This window comes from Mytilus californianus, unplaced genomic scaffold, assembly GCF_021869535.1.
Source record: "Mytilus californianus isolate M0D057914Y unplaced genomic scaffold, xbMytCali1.0.p SCAF_7, whole genome shotgun sequence".
In the NCBI taxonomy this organism is placed as follows: domain Eukaryota; kingdom Metazoa; phylum Mollusca; class Bivalvia; order Mytilida; family Mytilidae; genus Mytilus; species Mytilus californianus.
In genome coordinates, this window is record NW_026262723.1 from 63,162,980 (window position 1) to 63,177,147 (window position 14,168).

Consider the following 14,168-nt stretch of genomic DNA (forward strand, 5'->3'; position numbering starts at 1 on the left):
ATTGACTTTGATTTGTTGTTTTCTGTTAGAAAGATACGAATGCAAATGGGATACTGAATGTGCAGATTCACCATAAGCTAGAAATTTGTCCAGTAAAATATCGTGAGGTAAACAATCAAATGTCTTACAGCTGCAATGAAATGGTTTTTATCTAAAGTTTGACGCCAGTCTTCTAGTTATCTGAGCAGTGAAGTCTGACATCAATGACCGTTTCTGGAAGCACATAAATATGGATTAAATATTGAATAAAAAAGGCATACAACTGTATCATTTAGCACGTGGAATAATACATATAATAAATACTTTGAGGGCCTCAGGGAAGATCAGTTTTGTAGCTAACTGCGGAACCTTCTTTAAATGAAGAATTATTATTATTATTTATTACTATTATATATAGAGAGTGGAAAAATCAAAATGTTTGATTAAAAAGTCAAAAATATATTTCTGCTAAATGCTAATGATTATCGAAGATAATGGAGATACTCAGCTGATTGGACGTACCTATCATCACACTATATTTAAGACCTACTTTTATGTTAGAAAGAATAGTAGTATGAATCGTTGTAAGTAACTTATTTAAAAACAGAGACGAGTCCGTTATAAATTGTTCTATATAAGGCTTTTTGTGAAAATTGAGTCAAATATAAAGTCGAGACTTTTGTCATTTTTAAACATTTTTAAAACTGTATCGAAAGTTGGGGTATACAGGGAAGATTGTAAAGAAAGTTTTCCGAACTATTGTAGACTACCGTGACGAGTTTGAAGATTTAACATAAGTCGTTTTCATGATATATTTTCATTAGGGACATTTATATCATTCGAACTTATTGTGTCCTTGACATGATCCTATATGTCCAATAAAAGTTTTATGTCATTTTTCTCTCAAACCTTCAAGCTCGATCGTAGCTGATGATGGTAATGCAAGAAACATGTGTGGTTAGCAATGTATCGATATCAAAAGTTTTAAGTTATTAAAAAGCATAGATTAACATTAAACGTAAAATCTATAGGGAGTGAACCTTGTTATTTAAGTTGTTGAATTTAGTAAAAACAAAACAAAATACAATTGCTTTTATCTTTTCAGAAAAAGTTCAAGTTTCTGTTTCCTTTGTTTGAACATTTATGACATCCTGCTGGTAAAGTTCACCCATATGAACGATATTACGACGCAGTTCCAAAGGATCATTATAACTGGCAGAAACAGCTTCGATTTTATTTTGAAGTATTCCATTATTCTTTTCTCTATTGCCACCTGTTAGTACCGTTGGTTTTTTTTTTTAAATATGTCTTCTAAATTTCTTGTTGGCTGTTTGACACGCTACACGCTTTCTGAAATTAAATGAAAAAAAAAACATAACATGCAAGTTTTTAATAAAAAAATGTAGTACCATCGACTTCTATGGGTACATGCAGCTCCCGGTTTTTTCCGTTACTTTTACAATGTTTTAAGAATTGCTATTAATGGCAAAACATCTAAAAGACCAAATTAACACTACTTCATAAATATTTTTAAGAATAACTGCAGATGTGTATATAAAATGTAAAGTTTTGATAATCTGTTATTTTGAAATTCACTCAACCGCACTAGCCCTAATATAATTAAACCGTTATAAGTGGCGATTACTTTATTAAGAAATTTGAAAAAATTATCTAACAACAATTCAAAAAATATTGATTATTATCCGATTCTTATTACTTTAAGCTAACATTAATGACAGTGACCATTTGATTCTTTGATAGTGTTTATTGCATTATTGTACGTGTGGCTGTTTTTTGTTGTAACTGTGATGTATTTGACTTGGTTGTGGTATTTTTCTTTACATTTATATTCTACAACTGTTTGTGATAGCTATTTCTCCACTCGCAACTGTTGAACAAAACTTTTAAAACGCGAGGCTTGCTGTCCTGGGGGAAACTATTGTATTGCACGATATTCTGTGGTGGAATCTGCGTGGGAATCTGTTTCTCTAATGAATTTTAGTCGATATAAAAACAAACTTTATCGTTCTTTTTCAATGATCTGCAAAAAGATGTGTTCTTTATATGTGACGTCATTAGGCATAGTCGCCTTTTTCGTGACGTCACAATAGTAAATTTAGAGGAAAGCAAGAAAATTTGACGTCATAAATTAGTTTTCACAAAAGAAGAACTGAGATCAAACAAACCAGTGGGGCCTCGGTGGCTGAGTGGTATAAGAAGTTTAACTACTGTACCACTAGCCTGTCAACACTGAGGTTGTGAGTTCGAACCTTACACGTGGCAGGTGCGCTCAACTCCAATCTAAATTGATTGGGATTGTCAGTTCTTCTGCCGAACGTCGGTGGTTCTCTCCGTGCTCTGAGCCTTCCTCCATCAATAAAAACTGACCGTCAAGAAATGGCCAATAGCGCTGAAGGTGGCATTAAAAACCAACCAATCAATCAATCAATCAATCAACTAAGCAATCGAACCAGACGTTGATTGTACAAAAATATCAACAGGTTGAAAAAAATTATGCATCGTGCAACTATCAGAAATTTTTTGTATTCTCTTGTTGAATTTTAGACGATATAAAAACAAACAGTATCGTCAAAAAAAAAAGAAGGATTGAAAATAAACAAATCTTTATTAACGCCATATGACAATGCTGCTATTCCAAATCAGAAACCTGATCAGTGTTCGTTTATATATATATATATAGATTGCCTAACAATGTAATTTTAACACACTATTTAGTATGTAAATATTAGAATGTTTAAAATATTTACAAAACAATAAAAATAAAAGCTAGTTTGTCTAGCAAAATATTGCGTTTATTTTTATTGTTTTGTAAATATTTTAAACATTCTAATATTTACATACTAAATAGTGTGTTAAAATTACATTGTTAGGCAATCTATAATTTTATTTGTGTAATTGTATTAATCTCTGTACTGATTAATCCACACTCCCATAGATTTGTATGTCATGTGTTGCTATTTATAGGCACTTATATATATATATACAAGCAGTTCTTTCATCAGCTCCGTCACTAAACAAAATTATACCATCTACTCAAATTCCAAATGTAAAACGGAGAACTCAATTTATATATTAACATGTGACACTTGTGGCATTCAGTATGTGGGAGAAACAATGGACAAATTTAATATTCGGCTCAATAACCATCGTTCATGGTACAAAACCAACAAAAACTGTCCTCTCACAAGACATCTTCGTTCAACGAAACATTTCTTTTGATAATGTTACTTTCCAAATCATAGAAGTCAACACCAAGTGGGACACCACGGCGAGAAGGAGAAGAGAAAATTTTTGGATCCACCAACTCCACACTTTAGAACCTGATGGTCTTAACGAAAAAGATGAGAAAAGATACAGGAAAGATAAAGAATAATTTAGTACACAGCATCGTCCTTTTTATCCTGTAATATTGGCCAATGGACGATTCTAACTTCAACTACCAATTTTGTAAAAATCTTGAACTTCATCCAAATTATGTATTATTTTCAAGGCAGCTAAATTCAAGTGCAACATATACATTGAGCTGCAAAAGTTTCTTATTATCTACATCCGATTTCACCTGGATAGATGCACGCTTGATAAAGCTAGTTAGTCTAGCGAAATATTGCGTTTATTTTCATCATTTTGTAAATATTTTAAACATTCTTATATTTACATACTAAATAGTGTGTTAAAATTACATTGTTAGGCAATCTCTCTCTCTCTCTCTATATATATATATATATATAAGTGCCTATAAATAGCAGCACATGACATACAAATCTATGGGAGTGTGGATTAATCAGTACAGAGATTAATTCAATTACACAAATAAAATTATAGATTGCCTAACAATGTAATTTTAACACACTATTTAGTATGTAAATATAAGAATGTTTAAAATATTTACAAAATGATGAAAATAAACGCAATATTTCGCTAGACTAACTAGCTTTATCAAGCGTGCATCTATCCAGGTGAAATCGGATGTAGATGATAAGAAACTTTTGCAGCTCAATGTATATGTTGCACTTGAATTTAGCTGCCTTGAAAATAATACATAATTTGGATGAAGTTCAAGATTTCTACAAAATTGGTAGTTGAAGTTAGCAACGTCCATTGGCCAATATTACAGGATAAAAAGGACGATGCTGTGTACTAAATTATTCTTTATCTTTCCTGTATCTTTTCTCATCTTTTTCGTTAAGACCATCGGGTTCTAAAGTGTGGAGTTGGTGGATCCAAAAATTTTCTCTTCTCCTTCTCGCCGTGGTGTCCCACTCGGTGTTGACTTCTATGATTTGGAAGGTAACATTATCAAAAGAATGTTTCGTTGAACGAAGATGTCTTGTGAGAGGACAGTTTTTGTTGGTTTTGTACCATGAACGATGGTTATTGAGCCGAATATTAAATTTGTCCATTGTTTCTCCCACATACTGAATGCCACATGTGTCGTTCAACGAAACATTCTTTTGATAATGTTACCTTCCAAATCATAGAAGTCAACACCGAGTGGGACACCACGGCGAGAAGGAGAAGAGAAAATTTTTGGATCCACCAACTCCACACTTTAGAACCCGATGGTCTTAACGAAAAAGATGAGAAAAGATACAGGAAAGATAAAGAATAATTTATTACACAGCATCGTCCCTTTTATCCTGTAATATTGGCCAATGGACGTTGCTAACTTCAACTACCAATTTTGTAGAAATCTTGAACTTCATCCAAATTATGTATTATTTTCAAGGCAGCTAAATTCAAGTGCAACATATACATTGAGCTGCAAAAGTTTCTTATCATCTACATCCGATTTCACCTGGATAGATGCACGCTTGATAAAGCTAGTTAGTCTAGCGAAATATTGCGTTTATTTTCATCATTTTGTAAATATTTTAAACATTCTTATATTTACATACTAAATAGTGTGTTAAAATTACATTGTTAGGCAATCTATATATATATATATATATATATATATATATATATATATATTTATAAGTTTTCGCCTTTTTAAAAGTTTTGTATAGGTTTTCCCGAACTTGTTTGTCTTTTCGTTGTCAATCGTTTCTATGCCACGGCGCTGTCAGTTTCTCTCCGACTTATGAATTTTGTCATTTTGGTATCTTCCGCATCTTTTTCCTATTATTAATTATGTTTCGCTGAACAAATATAAGTATTTGTTTTTATCTTATTGTTATTTATGTACTAAACATATTTTACCTGAAGATGATCAGAACGGCAAATATAATGCACAATCCGAACAGAACAACATTCACAACGACTATTTCTCCTACAACTAGACATAACTTGTATGTATTTACATTTATTTTTTTGTATGCTAGTAGTTGTATCATTCAAAAGTGTAATATCTAATGCATATATTTTTAATAGATATAGGAAGATGTGGTATGAGTGCCAATGAGACAACTCTCCATTCAAGTAACAATTTATAAAAGTAAACCATTATAGGTCAAGGTACGGCCTTCAACACGGAGCATTGGCTCACACCGAACAGCAAGCTATAAAGGGCCCCAAAAATTACTAGTGTAAAACCATTCAAACGGGAAAACTAACGGTCTAATCTATATAAAAACGAGAAACGAGAAACACGTATGAACTACATATTAAACAGACGACAACAACTGTACATCAGATTCCTGACTTAGGACAGGTGCAAACATTTGCAGCGGGATTAAACGTGTTAATGGTACACTGTACCAAACCTTCTCCCTTTTCTGAAACAATAGTATAACATCACAACATAGAAAGACACACTATAAAATATCAATTGGAAGGCTTAACTCAATCAAAAAACGTAAATTAACACACAATGAACGAATAAATTTGATCTGTGATACCTGAATGCAAATACATAGTTAATAAAAATTATAAGCGATTTTATTTCTGAAAATTTAGTATATTTCAGTATTTAGTATAAAAAAAATCACAGACGGGGCTCAACAAGCAACTTGCATGTTTACATGTCGCTAGTCATATGTATAAGTAAAATTTGCAATATGCAAAAAAAAAAAAAGCACACAAATGAGACTTCTGTTAAATGTGAGTTTTGTTGTTCTAGGCAATCTTTCAATCATGTACGAATTTTCGATTTTTTCCATAACGTATTTTACGTTTACAAATCGTAAATTTTTATATATTCAATCCATTTATAGAAACCATGGAAGTAATATTTAAAAGGAATAACAACGACTAATTAGCATGTATTAACAGCCTGCATAGCTCTGTACTAAAGTCATATGATTTTATCCAATTATAGTCTCAGCGACAAGACCCCTTTGGTTACTATCTGTGATACCGCGGTTGTAAAATGGCATCTGGAATTTATTATCAGTCACGTGATTTTATCGAGTCCGGTAATTATAAAGCACCTGTGTGAAATCCGAGGTTTATTAATAAGAAGGTGGGGTGTATCATATAAAACCTCTACCTTCAGAAAGAATTCGTATGATGTAAAAAACTTGAAAAACGGACGAGAATTGTTCAACCTCCAACAGTTTAGCATGGAAAATTGTTTTTAAATTAGCATATTTTTGCTTTTTACCGTTTGTTTTAAACTGTTCTAAAAGTATTTTCTGGTTAAAAGCGGATCCCGAGTAAAACAGTTAAATACCGATGAATCGATCAGGTTTCACATGATGTTTAACAAAATAATGTAGACAAATCTAGACATAGATTTTTTTACTGTTGAAATGTGCAAAGTTTATCGAGAAGTATTTAAAATTTATCATGTATATGTCATAAATGTCATTGATTACATTATTGAAACTGGACAGCTAAAATAGGGATAATATGTTCGTAAACATATATTTTTTTTTAAAAAGTGTTTATTGTGGAATACTTGTATTAATATAACAAGCTACAGCAAAAATCAAAACAAACCGACAAAATGAGCTTGACGCTATCTGTCGGCAAATTCATTTTTAAATTACACGAATTAGTTTATGTATCAAGAACTATAAATTAAAGGATAGAACCGTTTAGAATTGTGAATATTTTAATTGACTAATACACGAAAGACTTAGATTATTCATATTTAATAAAAGGGGGTCCAAACGTATTTTTAGTACAATCATCTTTTTAACTTACGGAAATGGCTTTTTAACTGTCTGTAAATATTAAAATTGAAAATGACCCAGCCTTGTTCTCCAATTTCATGTGATAGCTGTCGGTATTATTAAGATCGAAATAACCAGAAATAGGAAAATTGGACTAAAATAAAAACTGAACGAATGACTCTATTCGGCAGCGTACATCAACGGAATGTAACGAATGGACTATTCGGGTTACTTCGCACGTATATACGACAAAAACTTGTCTGTTCGTAGTTTTCCGTGAACACGAAAATGACCGAAAAGTGTCAGTGATTTGATCGATCACATGCGGAGAATGAACTTCCATGCCAGATATTAAACCAATTAACGAGTTATCGAAAGATGGGCGGTAACGCAGATGAAACCTTTGAAGTGACGACGTTGTTGTTATTCCTTTTAAATATTACTTCCATGTAGAAACTAAGTTCCGAAAATGTGTCTTTTAAACAATTGTACGGCGGTATGTTACCGTTTATTGCTGCGCCCAGTATTTTGCAGATTGTTTTATTTTCATAACAAATTCTTATTCTTATCATTGTTTATACCAGGTCTTTGTACATCAGTACTGCTCGTTGAAGAAGGCTTCATTGTTCTATCGAAAATTGATTCTGTTGAGTCTCCAGAAAACCGACTACCATCATTCCCAATTAGAGGTATGATTATATGACCTATAAACATAAAGCAAGATTCCAGGATATGATTTTTATGAAATTTCATAGCTAGAGTTGCTCAGTTTAAAGTGTGAAAGGATTTCTTATTGGAAATTACATTGTCTTTTTTTATGACAGAAGTGCAAACTATAATATTTTAAAATATTATTTGTAGCAATAAACTGTGCACAATGTTATAATGTGCATTTACCAAAAAAATACAAAAAATACATATCCATAGTATGGTTTCATTCGAACACTTAGTTGAATGTTCTTATTAAACGCCAAAATATTTTTTTTAACCAATCTACGAAAGAAGTTTTTCAATGTTCTTACATTATTATTTTTGCGTTAGTGGTCATTCATTATGATTTGATGGACATATGGTGCACACAATGTGCCAGAGGCGAGCAGATGCACGATATTTAAATTTTCGATCTGTCCTACCTGGTTCAAAATAAGAATAATGGGCTATCATATATAAACTTCTGTTACTATAATATATGGATAAATTAAAAAAAATATTAACTTCAATAATTTAAAAAGGATATATATATAGAAAAAGGTGGGTCCATTCCCCAAGCGCCTGTGTTATAATAAATAAACAATAATACTAATGGTAATCAAGTCATATCTATATACCTTAATTTAAAATGCTTTAAAATATTTATATCAGAAAAAGAACTGTATAGACTTACTTGAGTCTCTTTCGTCCTTACATAAAACAAGCACGCGGTCTGAACAAGGTCTGTATTGGGAAATCAGTGATCGAGACATATTTTGCCTTTCGATCGCAACACACTTTTCAATTCCGTTGTCTGTAGATGAAAAAAAAATCATATACACGTCATAGTTCAAGATAAAACAAATACAATATGGATTATACAATACATAATAGAAATTAGAATTTCTTTATAAATCACACAAACGTCATATTTATTTACGCCTCTGGAAAGACCTGACCATAAGGAGATTCAGTTATATTGATATCAGAAAGTGTACATGACTGAGGTCAGATAAAGATCAAAATGGATAGTTATTCTCTACTCGGGTAGAGGAAATTATATGCGTCATTGCTACTTCTATAAAAAAGGCAGGTTTAGCCATTAAAAGAGGGTACATTTACAATGACCGCGAATCATCATTCCCAACTTTCCGCAAAGGTACATTGAACGACATTTTATTAATCTACAGCAACAAAATACAGATTGAGATTTGCTTCTCTTTTACGAAATTACTATTTGATTCACAGTCTGCATATTATACAATCTATAAATATAATATTCTAATATCATGACGTTCTTCAAACGCTTTCAGTACACACTCGTGGTAAAATATGAATATATTGTTTGGGCTGTTCCTATCATACTCCCACGTCATACGCTTTTTTAATGAATGAGCTACTCGACGTCACTGAACGATGACGTAAGAATATAAGCATTTTACGGGAAAATGCACAATTGTGAAACAGAAAATCATCACAACAAGGAAACGCAAACAAACGATGATTAAATGTATTATAAGCCATTTTTTTAACATATAAGTAAAATTATTATTTAAATTCATCCAAACCTATCTAAATACGTTATTGTAGTTTAAGCATGTCACTAGTTCAGTTTGCTCCGTTCTTTTACTTCAATGTAATAGTGCGTTTATTTACGGGAACGGCAAATATTTGCCTTCACCGAGAGCGCTTCGATCCAAAAGAATTGCCGTATTTTACCTATTAGAATAGAAATAATTCATGGGTGTTTGAATTTATACTGATTTTACAACGGGTTAGCCCTTTATGCCGATATTTTACCCCTCGCTGTCGCTCGTGGTAAAATATTTAGCATAAAGGACCAACCCGTGGTATAATCAGTATAAATTCAAGCCCCCAAGAATTATTTCTTAAATAATGTACAGAAAAATTGCAAAAACTGTGTAAAGTAACAGAATCTTTGTTTGTTCTTTAGACAAGTTTTATGTTTTTGGAAGGTTTAAAGCAGGCATTGTTATATGTTTGCTCATAAAGACTCGGGACAATCAAAAAGCTTCCTAGATTACTGCTTAATGTGAAGACATTCTTTTTGTCTCTTCCGAGTCAGAATCTTGTTGTTTTAGCATAAATTAGGCCGTTGGTTTTTTTTTAATTGTTTAATATTTTGCAATGCTTGGGACTTGCATAGCTTACTACATGTATACAGCAGAGAATTACTCATTGCTGATAATCATACAGTGTCTTACAGTTGTCCTTTGGTCTGTGGTGGATAGTTTTCACATTGACAATTATACCACTTTTTATCATTTTTCACAATAAATTTATAACTTCCTGAGTTTCAAATGGTTAGGTTTGAGCATTCCTAATGATTGTAAATCCAGAAAAGCGTTTCGGAATCTTGAAATCGATAAAGTGTTATTTTCACCAGCTGTTGCGGTATTATTTGTATATATATATATGTACCTCCTGAAAATGATATACTTATCATTAAATTGATAAGTTATCGATGTGCTTAAACTTTACCTTGTATAGAGTTCGGTATAATCACTATCTTACCTTCTTCAAACCTGAAGTACCGTAGCCAATATTCCAAAAAGTCACTCTCATCTTCCAAAAGGGATACATTATTGCGTAAACATGTGTAAACAGCAGTATTCCATGTCCCGTATCCAATGCCTCCTACAATATGCTGTTGTATGAATGAACACATTTCCCACTTTCAATAATGTATCAAAGGACGATGTTTTTCAATGGGTGAATATATCCAATCATTGTTGAAACACCGTGTATTTTTATAGTATGAAACAAATATATATATATAATTAAAAACAAATTGTTCAGAGAACAATTGAAGGTCTTTCCACCCTAATTGCACATATTATTTTGATCGGAAGATATCAACTTTCGGTTTAAAATGTCATTTTCTGGTGTCAAATAATAGCTTAACTCACGCTGATTCCAAAAATATATGGTTTCTGTATATTTAAAAAAAAAAGGAAGAGATGTAGGTGCTTCCGGTTTACAAACTTTCACTTTCCGGTTAAGAAAATTCCCATGAAATTTCAACGTACCCTTTCAACCCAAATTCAAGTGTTACGACATGTCGTAACATACAATTTCGTAAAAATACTTTGTCGATATCTTATACGCTTTCTGATCATAAATGATTATAAGCCAAAATAAAAAAATTGGAACATGACTTTCACCTCATTTTCTTTTTGGTGGACCAAGGACCTCACATCAAAAGACCCTGGTCTCTATCACTTATGGTTTGCCAGTTACAAATACATTTTACCTATTTCAAATACAGAAGGGGAAAAACTCTCATTTAAAATCTCTATATCGCTTCAGCCAAAAATTTCTCAAAATATCCTGAGGATATAACGAGCAATTTGGTTTCTTTCACAGTTGCATAAGAGTAGACATAACAAGTAAAACAAGTGTTCGGGGAAATAACTCTTACCAGGCAAAGGTTTCGGTTAAGCAGTGTTAATTTCAAAAGCGTATAAACTGTTCGATATCATATATCAAATATCTAAGCGACATCTTGCGAAACAACCAAACAGTGAAAGAAAAAAATTAGGCAGAAGAAAAAAATAATAATCAGAACTAAATCAATAGATATTTCCACGGAAAAGTGGAAAGACCTAATTACTTAACCTTCGTCTACTTTGAAAATTTAGAATTATACCAGTTCAAATCGTTAAGTGCTATTCATTTGGGATGTATAAATACGCAGCTTCTGTTGTAATCACTTAACCTTCGTCAACTTTGAAATTTGAAATTTTTACCAGTTCAAATCGAACAGTGCTGATCATTGAGGATGTATGTCTATGCAGTCTCTGTTGTAATAACGTAACTTTCGTCCCCTGTGAAATTTTAGAATTGTACCAGCTCTTATCGCACATTACTATTCTAATGAGATGCATATCTATGCAGTCTCTGTTGTAAATACTTAACCTCCGTCAACTTTGAAATTTTAGAATGGTACAAGCGTGGTTCGGTTTTTTAATTGTATTGATTTCAAGATTGTTTTTAGTAATATCAGAATAAATTGATAAGTATCATTTTACATCATACTGGCAAAAGATATCTGTTATCCGAAATATTTATTGATGCTTGTATTTACTGTTTCCTTTTTTAATATTGGTGTTGTTTTGTACACCTTTTTATGTGTATATATAAAATATATATACACACAAAGAGACGCACGCAGAACGTGTACTGGAATGATGTAGGTATTGTTTTGAATACGATACAAAAGGGAAAAAACATTAGAAAATTATATTTGAGAATTTAAATCATAGATTTGAAATTTGATAAATACTGAAAGAGTACACTGCAAGTGCTTCGCGGATTCATTTTATCAAAATGTACATTGGAAACTGGCTAAAACAAATTGCTGGAGATTGACGGATAACAGTCAACAGGCGATAGTACTAGCATGTTGTTGAAAATCTGAATGATAATGTATGGTACGTATGTTAACATTTTAAAACAACCTGCCTAAAAAGGTTAAGTTATTAAATACTAGTAAACTCGTATTGAAAATACTTGCCTCCCTCACAACTAAAATTTCTTTCAGATTTGCAGTCATATATCACCAAAGTACCATTTCTGTTGGCGAGGCAATGATGTTTATGAGGTTTTCTACCACCATTTTGAATAATTTTAGTCCGAAAGTCTTAAAATATGTGCAATATATTTAAATACAATGTAGTGCATTGACATATGTTTGTATACACTTAAAATTACATTTTCATTGAGCTACAGTGTGTCATAAACTATAATTTTGTTCATACAGAGATACAGTATGTCCTACCTAGAACTTTCCATTTTGAAAAACAGTCTAGAGCCTTGTTTGAAAATGAACTATACACGATATATACAAGTAAAAAAAAAATAGAAACCTTACATCAGTTTTTATTAATTTTAGAAAACTTCGTGCATAATTGAATTATCTTGTTTGTGAACATTTAAAAGTTATGTTGCAATCAGGAATGTCACAAACTGCAGCTGCAAACCAATTTAATTCCTCTAGAATGACAATGTATAGACTTGTGGTTCGTCTGAGGGACACTGGGATACGATCCGAACGCCCGCGATCGGAAGACCTCAAGCGATGACGTTACGTCAGGACAGGCAAATTCGTCTGATGCACCAGCGCAATCGCTTCGTGACTACAGTAGCTACATCCAGGCGTATACCCGGAAGAGCCAGCGATATGATTTCAGACCAAATTGTCAGATTTCGCATCCGTCAGTGTGGCCTACAAGCACGGCGTCGTCCATTGAAGAGAGCCACACTTAAACGACGTCACAGAGCTGCCCAGCTTCAGTGGTGTCTTTATCTTTATAGATATTGCTTTTTGAAATATTTATTCATTGTTATCAGAGATTGTTGTTATCTTACAAATAATATGACTCGAAATTAGTGTAACGTTCATTTTTGACTAGCTAATAGGCTGATTATGTAATAGACAAACCAAACAACAAGTCAGCTAGACAAAAATGTGATAGAAAATATTGGATGTGATGTTATGTATTCTAGGAACTCTGTGTTTAGGGGTGCTTTTATGAATATATATTATCCGCAAGTTTATTGTTTTCTGTTTGGTAATAAATTATTAATAAGATCAATTTTGTTCCATCTTGTGATTTGTTTATTTGGCAATCGCCAATGGCAGTTTAACAGGGTTTAAGAACATTAGTTGTTCGACCTGCTGGTCAAATGCGTTTTGTTAAAATATACTTTTTCACACATTTGGTCTTTTAGAAAATGTTGTTTGTGCTGTATTTAGACCCCTCTACCAATCATAGGTTTGAACGTTGTTTTCAATTTAGACTTGTTTATATTTTTTCGTATGGGCTTGTTTTATATTTGCCTTCGGGTTTATATGATCCGTTCATCTTATTTTGACTCTTTCAAAATTCAAGAGTCTAGTATCCTAAATTGAGGTAAATTATGTGGCCTTCCAAATACCGTTTCGATTCCTAACATCACTAAAGAGACATTAATTGTCGAAATCCGGATATGGTGTACAAATTTTTGCACCTGATGTATGCGGTATACCATGGAAAATGCTGTTTGTGCTGTATTTAGACCCCTCTACCAAGAAATTTGCTCTGCATGTACACGTATAAAAATTGCGGTTTTTATCCAACGCAATCATAGGTCTGAACGTTGTTTTCAATTTAGACTTGTTTATATATATATATAATTATACATTTACATTTATATTAATATTAAATACGTTTAACTTCATGTTAGTTGTTCAAACCTTTTGAAATTTCTATCTTTTAGTTATTTGTATAAATGGATGTTTTAGGTCCGACGATAAATCGGTCAATCATAATATGTGGGACTATTTACTAACATTAACTGTACCACTTTGTCTACACCAGATGCGCATTTAGACAATAAAAGTCTCTTCAGTGATGCTCC

General features: G+C 32.2%; 1 long non-coding RNA gene across 1 annotated transcript; it reads right to left on the reverse strand.

The window, feature by feature from the left end:
- Positions 1-408: 408 nt before the first annotated feature.
- On the reverse strand, positions 409-8,550 carry LOC127707797 (uncharacterized). Its single transcript, XR_007985012.1, has 4 exons — positions 8,440-8,550; positions 7,637-7,759; positions 5,200-5,275; positions 409-1,329 (listed from the first exon to the last, which is right to left on the reverse strand). It is a non-coding gene; the product is annotated as an uncharacterized LOC127707797 (long non-coding RNA).
- Positions 8,551-14,168: the final 5,618 nt, after the last annotated feature.